The sequence below is a fragment of the Balaenoptera physalus genome (assembly GCF_965194825.1).
Source record: "Balaenoptera physalus genome assembly, chromosome: 11".
NCBI classification, from domain to species: domain Eukaryota; kingdom Metazoa; phylum Chordata; class Mammalia; order Artiodactyla; family Balaenopteridae; genus Balaenoptera; species Balaenoptera physalus.
Window position 1 is genome coordinate 36924189 of NC_138896.1, and position 12996 is coordinate 36937184.

General features: G+C 41.6%; 1 protein-coding gene across 4 annotated transcripts in view; it reads left to right on the top strand.

The window, feature by feature from the left end:
* Nucleotides 1–12996, top strand: part of BTBD9 (BTB domain containing 9) — a 401355-nt gene that overhangs the window by 325433 nt on the left and 62926 nt on the right. The window lies entirely within an intron of this gene.

Genomic DNA, 12996 nt, shown 5'->3' on the forward strand with positions numbered 1-12996 from the left:
TCCTCCCCTCCCCACTGGTAGTGACTAGTTTGTTCTCTGTATCTTTTTTTTTTATTTTTATTTTTAAAAATTTTTTTATATTTTGGCTGCATTGGGTCTTCGTTGCTACACACGGGCTTTCTCTAGTTGTGGTGAGCGGGGGCTATTCTGTTGCAGTGCGCGGGCTTCTCACTGAGGTGGCTTCTCTTGTTGCAGAGCACGGGCTCTAGGTGTACGGGCTTCAGTAGTTGCAGCACACAGCCCTAGAGTGTGCAGGCTTCAGTAGTTGTGGCGTGTGGGCTCAGTAGTTGTGGCACATGGGCTTAGTTGCTCCATGGCATGTGGGATCTTCCCAGACCAGGGATTAAACCCGTGTCCCCTGTACTGGCAGGAGGATTCTTAACCACTGTGCCACCAGGGAAGTCCCTGTTCTCTGTATCTTTGAGTCTGTTTTTTTTTCTTTCACTAGTTTGTTGTATTTTTTAGATTCCACATATAAGTGATATCTTACGGTATTTGTCTTTCTCTGTCTGACTTATTTCACTTAGCATAATATCCTCCAAGTCCATCCATGTTGTTGCAAATGGCAAGATTTCATTCTTTTTTATGGCTGAGTAGTACTCCATTGTGTGTGTGTGTGTGTGTGTGTGTGTGTGTGTGTGTGTGTGTGTGTATCACAGCTTCTTTATCCATTCTTCTGTTGATGGACACTTAGGTTGCTTCCATATCTTGGCAATTATAAATAATGCTGCTATATGAATATTGGGGTGCATGTATCATTTCAAATTTGTGGCTTTGTTTTTTTCGGATATATACCTAGGAGTGGAATTGCTGTGTCATATGATAGTTCTATCTTTAGTTTTTTGAGAAACCTCCATACGGTTTTCACAGTGGCTGTACCAGTTTACATCCCATCATTGGTTTATTTTTGAACAGACTGCTTCCTAGGCCTACTCTACAGCTGTGATCTTTTTGTAGAATGTGGGTAAAGGGGTAATCAAACCCTTTTTCCTTCGCAGGAGATATTGTCCTTTGGCCCAGTTACCTTTCTAGATCTCTTCCCCTGAAAATCTGATCGAAGTGGAATGTCAGCTGGGTTATTAGGCAACATTGCTTATGATAAAAATCACCCCTGATTGGTCAATTGCATCTGGCTGGGAGGACTTTTAATATCTGGTTGGAAGTCATAGCTTTGAGTTTCCTGAGTGTGATGACTCGTGGCTAGACATGTCCCTCATGAAAGTTCTGGGATCTGTGTTTATGGAACTATTACAAGAGATACTATTTTCAATTTGAAATATAAGGCTTCTAGGCCAGAGAGGCCCCACACCTGCCCAGAATAAGTCTTATACACTCACCTGAGCTGTGTCACTTGCATGCCAGCAGGAATGACTCCTGTACATTTGTATGGACTGCTACAAGGACTCCCCCTGAGGAGAAATGCCTGCTGCTACCCTGGTGGCACACTGTCTTTTCTCTTCTCTCTCCTGGGTGAATTTGAAGCCAAATATGACTTGATTGGGTCTTAGTTAAGAAGATCCCTTATGAGCATTGCACAGAGTAAATCTATAGGTAATTTCTTCAGAAAGGGTATGTGGAAGGCAAATTTTCAGAATACTTGCATACCTGACTCATAGTTTAACTGGGTATAGAGTTCAGTTCCTTCAGAATTTTGAAAGCTTGGATTTATTGCCATCTATCATCTAATGTTGCTGATGAGAAATCTGATATAAGCAGATTCTTATTCTTTGTAGTAATTTATTTTTCCCTATAGAAGCCTTTAGGATCTTCTCTTCATCCTTGGAGGTCTTAAATTTCACAATGGTATGGCTGGATGTGGGTCGTTTTTCTTCCATCCTGCTCAGTTTGCTATTATATGGAAATCTGCCCAATTCCCCTCAGATTTATGAATAATGTTTCATCCACCTACCATTTTCTAGAAATTCAACAAAATCTTGATTTGCTAATAGCCTTCTTTTGAGTTTGCAACACTATTATGAAGGTGTCTCCTTTGTATTTCTTTGATGTCACCCCACTGGTTTCCAGGAAGGGAGGAAGGTAAATGTGCCGATTATGTTGGCCATCTTGAACTTGCATTCCCGGAAGCTCTACTGCATGGGCTGTTGATACTCCCCAGTGACCCCGCATCTTTTCCCTTTCCTTCCTTGTGCCTGGCTGCGTTTCTCCTGTGTTATGCAGCTGTCTTGTTTCCTGCCAGCATGTGCTCCTTACATATTGACCTCCTTCATGTTCATTTTTTAACTGTTTCTTCACTTTGTCTTGGTCCCATTGACTAATAATTCTGTCTGCCAAAGTGTTAGAGATGTAGGCCATCATCTGTCCAAGACTGTGCCCCCTTGGCACACATTTTGGCAAATATAAAACATTAGATATAAAAAATTGGGTAATACTGAAGATTTTCTTTTTCCACTTGAGATTTCTGTGGTCCTAATCTGGAACTACCTAGTGTCTCTAGATTTTAGGCTGATTTTCTCACAGACTGTCCATCTGCCTGCCAGATATACTAGTCATATTTCCTTTTGAGTAAGTTTTCTTCCCTAGCCTAAGTGGTCATTAAAATGATGTTGTAAAGAGTTTTTAGGGAATTCCCTGGCAGTCCAGTGGTTAGGACTCCGAGCTCTCACTGCCAGGGGCCCAGGTTCGATCCCTGGTTAGGGAACTAAAATCCCATAAGCCATGTGGCATGGCCAAGAAAAACCAAAAAAAAAAAAGAAACAGAGTTTTTAATAACTTAAGAAAATACTTATACAAGATTTTTTAAACAGGATACAAAATTTATAGAATTATAATCACAAGTAGGAGAAAAAACAATGGAAGAAGAAAGCCAGAAGGAAATATGCCAAAATGTTAATAATGGTTGACTTTGTATATTGGGACTAGGGAAATTATTTCTAGTTTCCTACATTTTTGACCAATTTACATGTACTTCTTTTAAAATCAAAAGGAAAACTTTATTTGAAAAAGATTTTTTTTTTCCTAGCTGCTGCCATAAATGTCTTGTAGAGATTTGCCCTTGACATTATTTGAGTAGCATATGCTGGCAGAGTGGCATGGTTTATTTACTGTCAGCAATAAATTAAAGAAATTAAATAAGTGCTGTACATAGCAATATCCTAGTAGCTTTTCAGAACCTTGAAGCCACTTACCCTAAGCACAAGTGCTTCCCTGAAAAGGACACCTGAGCCACATTTTCCTTATGCTTCTCCCCTTGGGCCTCTCAGAGCCCAGTTCTCCAAGAGTACTTCTTCCTTTCATCTTTCCCCAGGACTTCAGAAGTCCATTTCCACTTGGGTTTCCCCACTCAGAGGGGCCTGGCCTACTTGAGACCGTGGAACACTACCTTGGATCAGGCAATTTCTATAGCATCCTAACTTTAGAAAGTTTCTCCCCTGGGCCTTCCCTGAGAAGCACTTTGACAGTCTCTATGTCACCTGGAAAGGCCTCTGTAGGGACAGCTCGTCTGCTCCCTGTACTTCAGCCTGACAGTATTCCTATCTGAGAAGCAGTTTGTCCCCTTTGCTGAATGTTCTGTCATTTAGTCCTGGGGAGGGGCAACATTCTGTTCTGGGGTCTGTTTCTATTTATTCACTAGGAATCTTAGAATGAGAAGTCATGTTTCTTTCTCTAAGTGCTGGCAGTGGTTGAGGACAATGGGATAAGTTAAAGGTGGAGAGTCACAGCCTCAGTAAACTCTGCCAAAGTGTAGCAAGATTGAAAAACGGGACATTTAAACCTAGACTGTTTATTTACCTTGTTGCATCTTCTTTGCCATTGTTAGTGATAAAGTTGAAAAAGCTTTCGTTCCACCAACCTTGTTTCTTAGGCTGGCACTTAACAAAACGAACATCTTGGGTTGGTTCCAGGAGGTCACTGCTAATCATGTGACCTGGGGTTGTGTGTAGAGGGCTTGGGGTCACTAATGTGATGCAATAGAAAGAAAGTGGGATTTAATGGAGAAAATAACTTCACCATTGAGACCACTGATGAGAAGAAGTTCCTGTTTAGTGTGCTAGTTTTAGTTTCCAGGATGGGATTGCAGATCTTGGCGGTTGCATAGGTCCTGTATTGAAATATTACCATTTTTTGTGAGTCTGCTGTGGTCATGGGTGGGCTGCCCTCCTCAGATCCCCTTCCCTGAGCAGTTGGAGGAGTGTGCTTGCTGCTCCTTCTTGAAGCGTGAGCCAGTTAATGGGCTCTGGTTATGTAATTGTCACTTTAAAAATGTTCGATGGAGATTTTATTTTTCTCTTCTCATACTTAATTCCATTTTTCTACACAGCATTTGACAGCAATGAAAAAAGCTAGTCATGTTCTTTCCTGTGTTTTTTTTTTTAAAGGGCAAACATTGGTGTTAATTTTGTCAAGAGTTTTAGAACTTGAATGATAGAGAAACATGTATCTGTGAGAGGAATGGCAAAAAAAAATGAAAAAAAATAACAGAATTCAGATAAAACACAGAGGATATGTCTGGTACTAGGCAGACCCCTGAGTTAATGATGAGGTATCAGAGCCTGCCCTGTGGAAGGCATCTATCTGTTAGACCAGACTTGGAAACACTTGTTAATCATACTTTTGTTTATGGGGTTATGAAGTAGCCGGAGTAGATGAATATTTTGGAATAAAAAACATCAGAAGGGAGTCAGTCACTTATCCCTGCATGTCTAGAGAAGGGATTTACCTTTTATATTTCAGAAACTTTTTAAGGAAAAATTTACCCCTCTGTTGGAAGCCACATGGAAAGTAGATTTTGATGCTAAGTATGTGAACTGAGTTGTAAGTTTAGAGGTATCAGCAGGTTCTGTGGACCACCAGTGGAGAGGCTCCTCCCACCCAGAACATTTGACAGGTGACAGCTCTGGAAGGAAATGAAGTCCCCTTGGATAGCCAATGATCAGGAGAGAAAAGCTGAGAGCTCTTTTCTCTCTTCCTTGCTTAACCCAGGAGCAGTGTTATTCTGTGAGGATAATAATTTTCCATGCTTATTATTTAAAAAAAAAATGAGGCATGCCTCAATAAAACTTTCTCAGTGAGCTGTGTGAGTACACTTAAAATGTACATAGAAAGATTTTTCTTTTTTATGGAAATAGCTTTCATATTAATATTATAGTCCAGTTGACAAAGATAAGTCAAGACCACCTAATCCAACTACCATCATCTGTCTCCTCTCTCCTCTGCTCTGCTAACTGACCCCTCGACATTCTCGCTGTACCCTCCCTCAAGTTTACCTCACTTACTGTAGCCAGAGTGGCATTTTTCAAGCACAACTCTTGTACTATATCTGCTTAAAACCCTTAACTGGCTTCCCATTGCTTTCTGGATGAAGACCATGATTCTTCACGTGGCCTAGAGGACCTACACAGCCTGCCCCGCTCCTGCCTCTCCAGACTTATTCTGCATCACCCTGCCTGTGCTCCCCATGTTCACATCAGCCTAGCTTCCTCTCACATCCCGCCATGTGTCATACTCTGTCCTCCCACAGAGCCTTTGCACGTGCCATGGCCTCTCTCTGGAGCCCACACCCCTGCCCTTTGTCTGGTTAACCCTTATTATCCTTTTGTTCTCAGCTCAGGTCCACTTTCTCAGAAAGTCTGCCCTGACCACCTGTGGCGACCATTGTTTGTTATTCCCTCTCAGAGAACCGAGCTTCTTTCCTTTGCAGCTGATATTACAGTTTGCACTGACACTTTGCTTAGCAAGGTTATTAAATTCCTGTTGTTCTTCCTCTCTAGAATGTAAGCACCATCAGAGCAGGGATTTGGTTTGTTTCACTCACTCTTAGCCATGGTCGCCTAGCAAGGACCTAGCACTTGTATTGTTTGAATGAATGAATGGATGAGTGCTACCACTCTGTCTCCAGTCATGCATGCGTGTTGGTTTCTTTTGTCCTGCTTCTGTCTGGAGCTCTTGTCATCACAGGGCTCAATCAGGACCTCTGTCCGTCCCAGCTCAGATGCTGTCACATAGAACAAGGAGGAGTTTGTGGGAGAAAATAAAAGTTGCTTGTTGCCCTGATAATGTAGTCCTTGTAGACTAGAAATGTGTCTTCCCAGCATCCCGTTATTAATCTGTTATTGATCTGTCATCCTTGATTCATTTATAGCCTTATTCCACAGCTTCAATTATTGCCAGAGTTTAGTTTTCTCTGGTCTCCACCATCTATCCTTGCCCCTCAAGTTAATGACTTAGATCCCCCAGTAACAGTTTATCACTTGAGATTGGTTACTGGCTGGAAGTCCATTACTTTTATTTTTAAACACTCACAGAGAGAGTAAAGTTTTTCTTTATGGAGGAGCTGAGTGCTTTAAAAACTGTTTGCCAGCTGTGCCCCCTTTTACTTTGGAAATTGATTTGATTTAAAATCCCAAATTTGAAAGGTTAATATGTCTCAATTGTTTCTCTGGATTTTCAGAGTAAAAGGTTAAAAAAGAAAAACAAGCAAAAAAAACTGGCCTTAATCTCTGAGGAGGAACTCTAAACCACTTGTTAAGGCACTCCATGTGCCTCTCCCAGCAGGGTTAGAGTTTGTTCCACAGAACAGATCTCACTCTGGAATCTTGGAGCTCTGGATCCCTCCCGTGGTTTTAGGATGGCTTTCAGAGAATCCAGAGAGGTGCTTGGGAGGCACCCCCCCTTACCATGACCAACCCTTGATTAACCCCTTCCCTAAGATAGGCATTGCCAGTAATGCAATGCAGTCTGCCCCCCCCCCCACCGGGCCTCTAGTCAGAGTCACATAACCCTGAGTAGGCAAGCAAACTGGGCACCTAAAGACACCAGAATAACATTTGTCATAGAAATCCATTTATTAAAATGAATGGTCAGCATGTGATCTGCAAAAAAGGAAAGGAGCGCCTATTTGTTGGTCAGTGAACAAACGCAGCAGGAAGGAAAGTCAGTGTAGTTTTGACCATATCTTCTTAGAATGACCTGCCTCAGTTTGTCCTGGGTTGGAATGAGAAGTGCTGTCTTGGTAATCATGCCATGATTAACGCTGACTCAGCTGAATCCCAGAGTGCTAAGAGGCTGGTGTTTTCTTCCTAGGTTAAAAAAACGAAAGCGGGGGAAAGTGTTCCTGTGAATTCAGGTGTCCAGCATGCACATAGAATTAATTTTTAGAGCTAAAAGGGCACTCTTCCTTTACTATCTGATTTATTTTCTTGGCTTCGTGGGTCTTTTCCATTCATATTTTCTATTAAATGTTGGCCCCTTCTAGAATGGCTTCTCAAACTCAGTTTGTCTAAAACTAGGCTCATCATCATTTTTCCCCATAAAGCAGCCCCTCTCTTGATGTCCCTGCTCATGTTGGTGGTAGTACAACTTCTCCAGGGCATCTCTTACCCCTTTGATTCTTTCTTCTTTGCCTTCCACAGCCAGTCAAGTACCATGTCTTTTGTTTTACACCATGTCTTCCTTTATTTCTATTTCCTATGTTGCCTCCATCTTAATTCAGACCTTCATACCTCTCTCCCAGAATATTATAGTGGCCTCGAGTGGACTTCCCTCGATCTATACTCTGCATCCGTTGCTGTTCCGGTGTCTGGAACACTGTTGCTGGGTTCGTCTGGCTGTGATTCCTTATCCCCCTGTACAGGCACCTCCAGTGCCTGAGAAAAGCCTCAGATCCTTGCCTGGGTCATCTTCTATTTCTGTATGACCAGCTTTCCCCAAACTTCTTGTTTTCAAATATTCTGTCCCGCTGTTAGACCTCATGCCCAGATTTCAAATATATAATTACTGTGTCTCTCTGACTCTTGCCAAACTTTCTAACCTTTATCTCTTTAATTCTGTCTTAACAGGTAGCCTACTTAACTTTCAGTCTGGTCCAATTACTATTGCCAAATAAGTCAGTGTTTTAGATCAGCTAATTATCTTTATTTCCGCTGGCTGATCTTCATGTCTCTACCCATCCTCTGTTCCCCTCAAGACCCAGCTAGAAATGCTCTGTGAGTTCTTCCTTGATCTTTCTCCTCCCGAATGCAAGTAACTGCTCCGTTAGCTGAATGCCCACTGTAACTTGTTTACATCTAAGTTGATAACATTCACTTTTTCTTAGATCTGTTTCAGAGAAGGGAGGAAATAAGGGGCTAGGCTGGGAGGAAGTTTGCTTTCTAAAAATCTAGCCATTTTTCAAGGTGCAGTGGCATTCCCCCCACCCCCCGTGGAAGTACAGGGCCAGATTTTTTCACAGTAGCCTCTACAGTAGTTCATAGGTCTGTAATCAAGTCCGTAGCCCAACCAACTTTGATTGAGTCATATTTGTTGAGTGACCCTAGTAGGTAGAGGCTACATTGTAAAGGAAAATACTGAGGAACCAGGGAGACATTTCTCCTCTGAAGGAACTTACAGACTCTATACAACTTCTGAATGTTTGGGAGCTGTTGCAACACACACACCCCCCCCCCCCCACACACACACAGAATGTAAAATATAAAACAGGATCCTATAATCATAAAATATTGTGACTCAAAGTACCTTGGAAATCATAGTCCAAGCCTCTCAGTTGACACAAGCCTCTCAGTTTACACTTGCCTTTCCCAAGTCCTCATCTAATGAAAGGGTCCAGATCTCCTGATTCTGAGTCCCCTTTTCCCAGAATTTTGCATGGCCTATAAGACCATAGTAAAAAACAGACATATAAGGGCTGTTAGAATATAGACATGGTCAGAAAGTGGCATGGGGTTAGGGAAATTTTTCTGGAAAAAAGCATTTGAGCCTACTCACCTACTACTGGCCTACATGGTAGCTGGGAAAACTGGTAATTTCCCGACCAAAGGGACCTATGAACTTCAGATTTAAAAATCAGATAGACATACAAGTCAGAAATAGACTCATCTTCAAGAAGGTATGATGAGGACTATAGATTACAAAGAAATCCACTTACATTTTCATATAATTTCCTACCTTGCTATCACTACTGCTTCCTCCACACAGTATTAATTTGACCAGCTTATTAATGTTTAATCTAATCTAATGTTTGTAATGAGCACTTGTATCATAATTCATACTTTAAAACTTGGTTTTAAAAGTATAGTCTCTAAACCAGATTACCTAGGTCTTCATTATCCAGGTTTAGAGTTATTAGCCTCTGTTTTTCTTCCCTTTTTCTTCCTATTGCCTACTTTTAAAAAAATCATTACATTGTTCATTAAGCCATTTATTAGACTGTTTCCTTCTACCAAAAGAGACTTGCATGTGTGTTTTTCCTCTGTTTTAAGCCAAGATCCATGAAGCATATTTTCCCCACAGTTGGCATTTTCTTTTCATGATCCCTTGAAATGGAATGTAAGTGAATTTCACCATGGCGGTTGTAAGTTATGTACTGATTTGTCAGTAATAAACATTTCTTACAAAGTTTTAAAGTGTAGTTTTAGAGTGGTGATCATCTGGAATTGCACACATTTACCAGATGTTTTGGAAGGAGTTAGTGAGTGCTTTCTGCTCATACACTTTTCACCGCTGTATCCAAATTTATGCAACAGTTCAGAGCCCACGTAAAAAAAACCTAAACTGAGCAAAAGAATGTTTGTGCTCTTAGTGACGTGGCTGCACAGTCTTGACCAGGAAGGAGTGGTGAGTAGTCACCTTGTTCGTCCTTCTACCTCCAGGCAGAGGTGCAATTAAACTTGTCCCAGAATGTTCATGGTTTTCCTCTGGTGAAAAACTCTGGATAATATCCCTTGCTTCCTCATCTCCAGTTCATGTTGGGGGGGGTGGGGGATGCTCAGGCAAAGGAGGGCAGACATGTTGGTACTGCTGCTGTCAGATGCAAGTAACTTGTTTATATTGTTCTTGTTGCCGTCCTAATTCTCTAGGGAGTTACCGAATTCTCTGTAGGATTTGGCAATGGATATATAGTCTTAATAGAAATTCAGACTGCCGGAGCTTTGAAATGTATAATCTTTCCTCCCTCTGGGGGTGGGGGAAGGAGGGGCTCATGGAAGCTTGGCTATTTGTTTCACATTTCTGAAACTCTTCAATTCATTTTTCCTAATTAAAATAAAAATCCAAACCTATACTAATCTAATGTTGAGATCCCAGGTTTAAACTAACAAGAGGATATGATTCCAAAGTTCATGTTCTCACAGTACCAGTGAGCCCCTGTATCACAGCCTCTGCCTGTTCGTAGGTGCTTCAGGTAGATTAATTGAAGACCTCAAATGCTCAGATATGTGGCTGTATTGCGCTGTGAGGACAGAGAGCCACAGTAACGTCTAGTAATCAAGTTTTTAGTAAGACATGGCATGTGCTGTGATCTACAATTACAAATTCATTCAATTTGGGATTTCTAGTCTGGTTTTCAAATTCATACCTTCACATTGCATTAATATCATATTCTTACATTAATATTAATTACCTTTATAAATTTCTGAGGAGATGAGAAGGGAGGACAGGGCACAGTCTTCTAAGCCATTCATATTTGTGGATGGAACAACTGATTTTCTTGGGCACTATTTCCTTAAGTTGCTTCCTTAAGTAAGATTATCATTCAACTCATATTGAATCATTGCCCTGCTAAAACCCCCAATTCGTGGGACACAGGCCCATGTTAACTCAAAAACGTGTTAGTGATCCATCCATAACTTAGCAGACGTATTTTTGCCACTGCTCTAGGTCAGGCACTGTGCTGGCTGCTTCCCTCCTCTCATGGGCTTGTCAGCTAAGCTTTCCCAGTCAGCTCGGGACCAGTAGTAACTGAGGGGCCTTGATCCAAATGTAAATAGAGGCATTTGTGGATTCTGACATACTTAGCTAGACCAAATCTTCTCTGAGTGAATCAGTAGGGGTGACATTTGTGGGAGCAAGCAGCATGCTAAATCTGGAAACACATACAACAGAGATGGGAGTGAGCTTGGCCTTGGTGGCTAAATAAAGATCACTCGTTCTCCCTTCATCCTGCTAGAGGGAAGTTCAAGTGTGCCTTTGAGCAGAGAAGATCTTCCTGGAGATGGCAGAATTGCAGCCTGCACAGTCAGCCCATCGGCTTCTTTGTTACCTTTGTACTGGAAACAATAACCTCAGTCGCAGGGAGGCTGAGCGAATTGAGCGTGTTTTGCTGCGTGCCTGTGCCAGCGCGCTGGCTGCCCTCTCTGACGCCAAGTGTGATGTTCCGTTTGTAATGAGCACTTGCAGTTTCTGTAAACTGTGTAATACCATATAATAAGTAGTAATTTCCCACTTATCCTTGATAACAGGAGTTTTCTGCTTGGCTTTTAGTGATAGCCAAAATGTGAGTGGTTTTTTTTCCCGCTCACCATATGATGAATTTCCAGAGGCACCTTTTTTTCACAAGCTAGATTGACAAGTTGTTTTCCAAGTGTGTCCAAAATGTGTAATAGCTAATCTTGCCTTTAAAAAGTCAAAGTCAAATAAAATGGTTCTGAAGTAGCCATTTATAATAAAATGACTATATACATTCTTAATCTTGTTGTAGCTGTCTCCTGGCTGTGCTCTTCCTCAAGGGATTAGTAGCTTGACGCTTAGCCCAGTAGCTTGGATGATAAAACTGCCATGTCTCAAGTTATTGTTTTAAATTTCCTGTGAGAGATTATGTCTTAAGTATAAGGTGAACTCGCCCTAGATAACTTTGGTGCCCTTCCTGGAGAGAGGAAGGAAGGCCGTTATGCTGTGTACTCTTCTCCCCCGAGTCACACACTGTCCAGATTGGTTGGAGTTCTTGCTCTGATTTCTCTTTTTAATCATTGGGAAATACTTTCAGAAAAGAAATGGACACAGCTTTACATTGTAAACCTTCTTATCTCCATTTAAAGTCATCCCTTGACTTTTCCCTTGATGCTCAGAACACCATAAAATTCAGTGTTTTTGTGTAATAAATTAAGACTGCTTTTTCATCAGACTGTCTTCTCCCTTTCTGAGATACAGCTGGCATTATCTATTCATTCATTTATTTCTGTAGGCCTCTTGGTAACCACTTACCCCTTGCTTGAGCAAGACCAGCAGCTGTTGATTTTGTGATATCAGGGAAGTCTTATGAATCATGTTGATGGGAGCCTTGGTACTTCCATGATCACTGGGTACTACCTTTTATCTGTCACAGAGCTGGCCTTCCTGCAGATTTCTTGCCTGGGACTTCGGTGTGTCTGACTTGCTAAAACTAGGATATCAGTGAACAGTGGCAACTAAGATGCAGAATTTGCTTGAGCTGACCTCACTTAAAAGATGATTGTGCCTTTTTGGCACAAAAAGTTGGATTTGTTCATCAGAATGACTGATCCTCTGTGTGCAGAGCTCTGTGTGGGATTATAAAGAAAAGAGAAGATAGAGCACTTGCCTGTGGTCTAGTTCAGAAACAACATACACATCAAAAAAGACTCTCCTATCAGCTGACTCTTTCCAAGTGTCACCTAAAAAGCAAACTGAGGTTGAATAATTCTTTGTTTCCCATGTCTGCTTAAAAATTCATTCAAATCACAGAAGAATTAGTGTGCAGTTTATGAAGAAAGTTTATTAGAACTGAAAAGCAAGCAAGTCACACTTTTACAGAGTTAGGATGGTGATCGGCGAGTTGTGGGAGACGTGTGCTTGGGCAGGGACCTGGCTTCTTACAGACGCCAGCATTTCCAGCGGCGCTCAGAAAAAGTGTCTCTCTCCCATTTGGTACATCTATACTCTCGTAGCCCTTTGCTTCTCAGATCTGAATCCAGATGCACCATCTCAATGGCTCTGGAGTCTGGGGAGCTATTGTTTTGTGTTCTTCCTCCCTTGGGGCCTTCCACTGAAAGGCTACCCTGCACGTGGAACTGAATCGACTCTGCACATAAATGCTCGGACTCAGGTGGAAGCAGACTTTTAATCAAACACCAACAGAACAAACCATTCTCTACTGAAATCTCTGGAGTTGTGGTATCACTGGTGCCCACATTTTCCAGTTGTTTCCTGGGATTTGATATCTAGCCCAGCAGGTTGTCTTTGGGGTTTACTTAGATCGGTGTAATTAAATTAGAATTTATAGTCTTGTGATCCTTCTACTTAGGAATT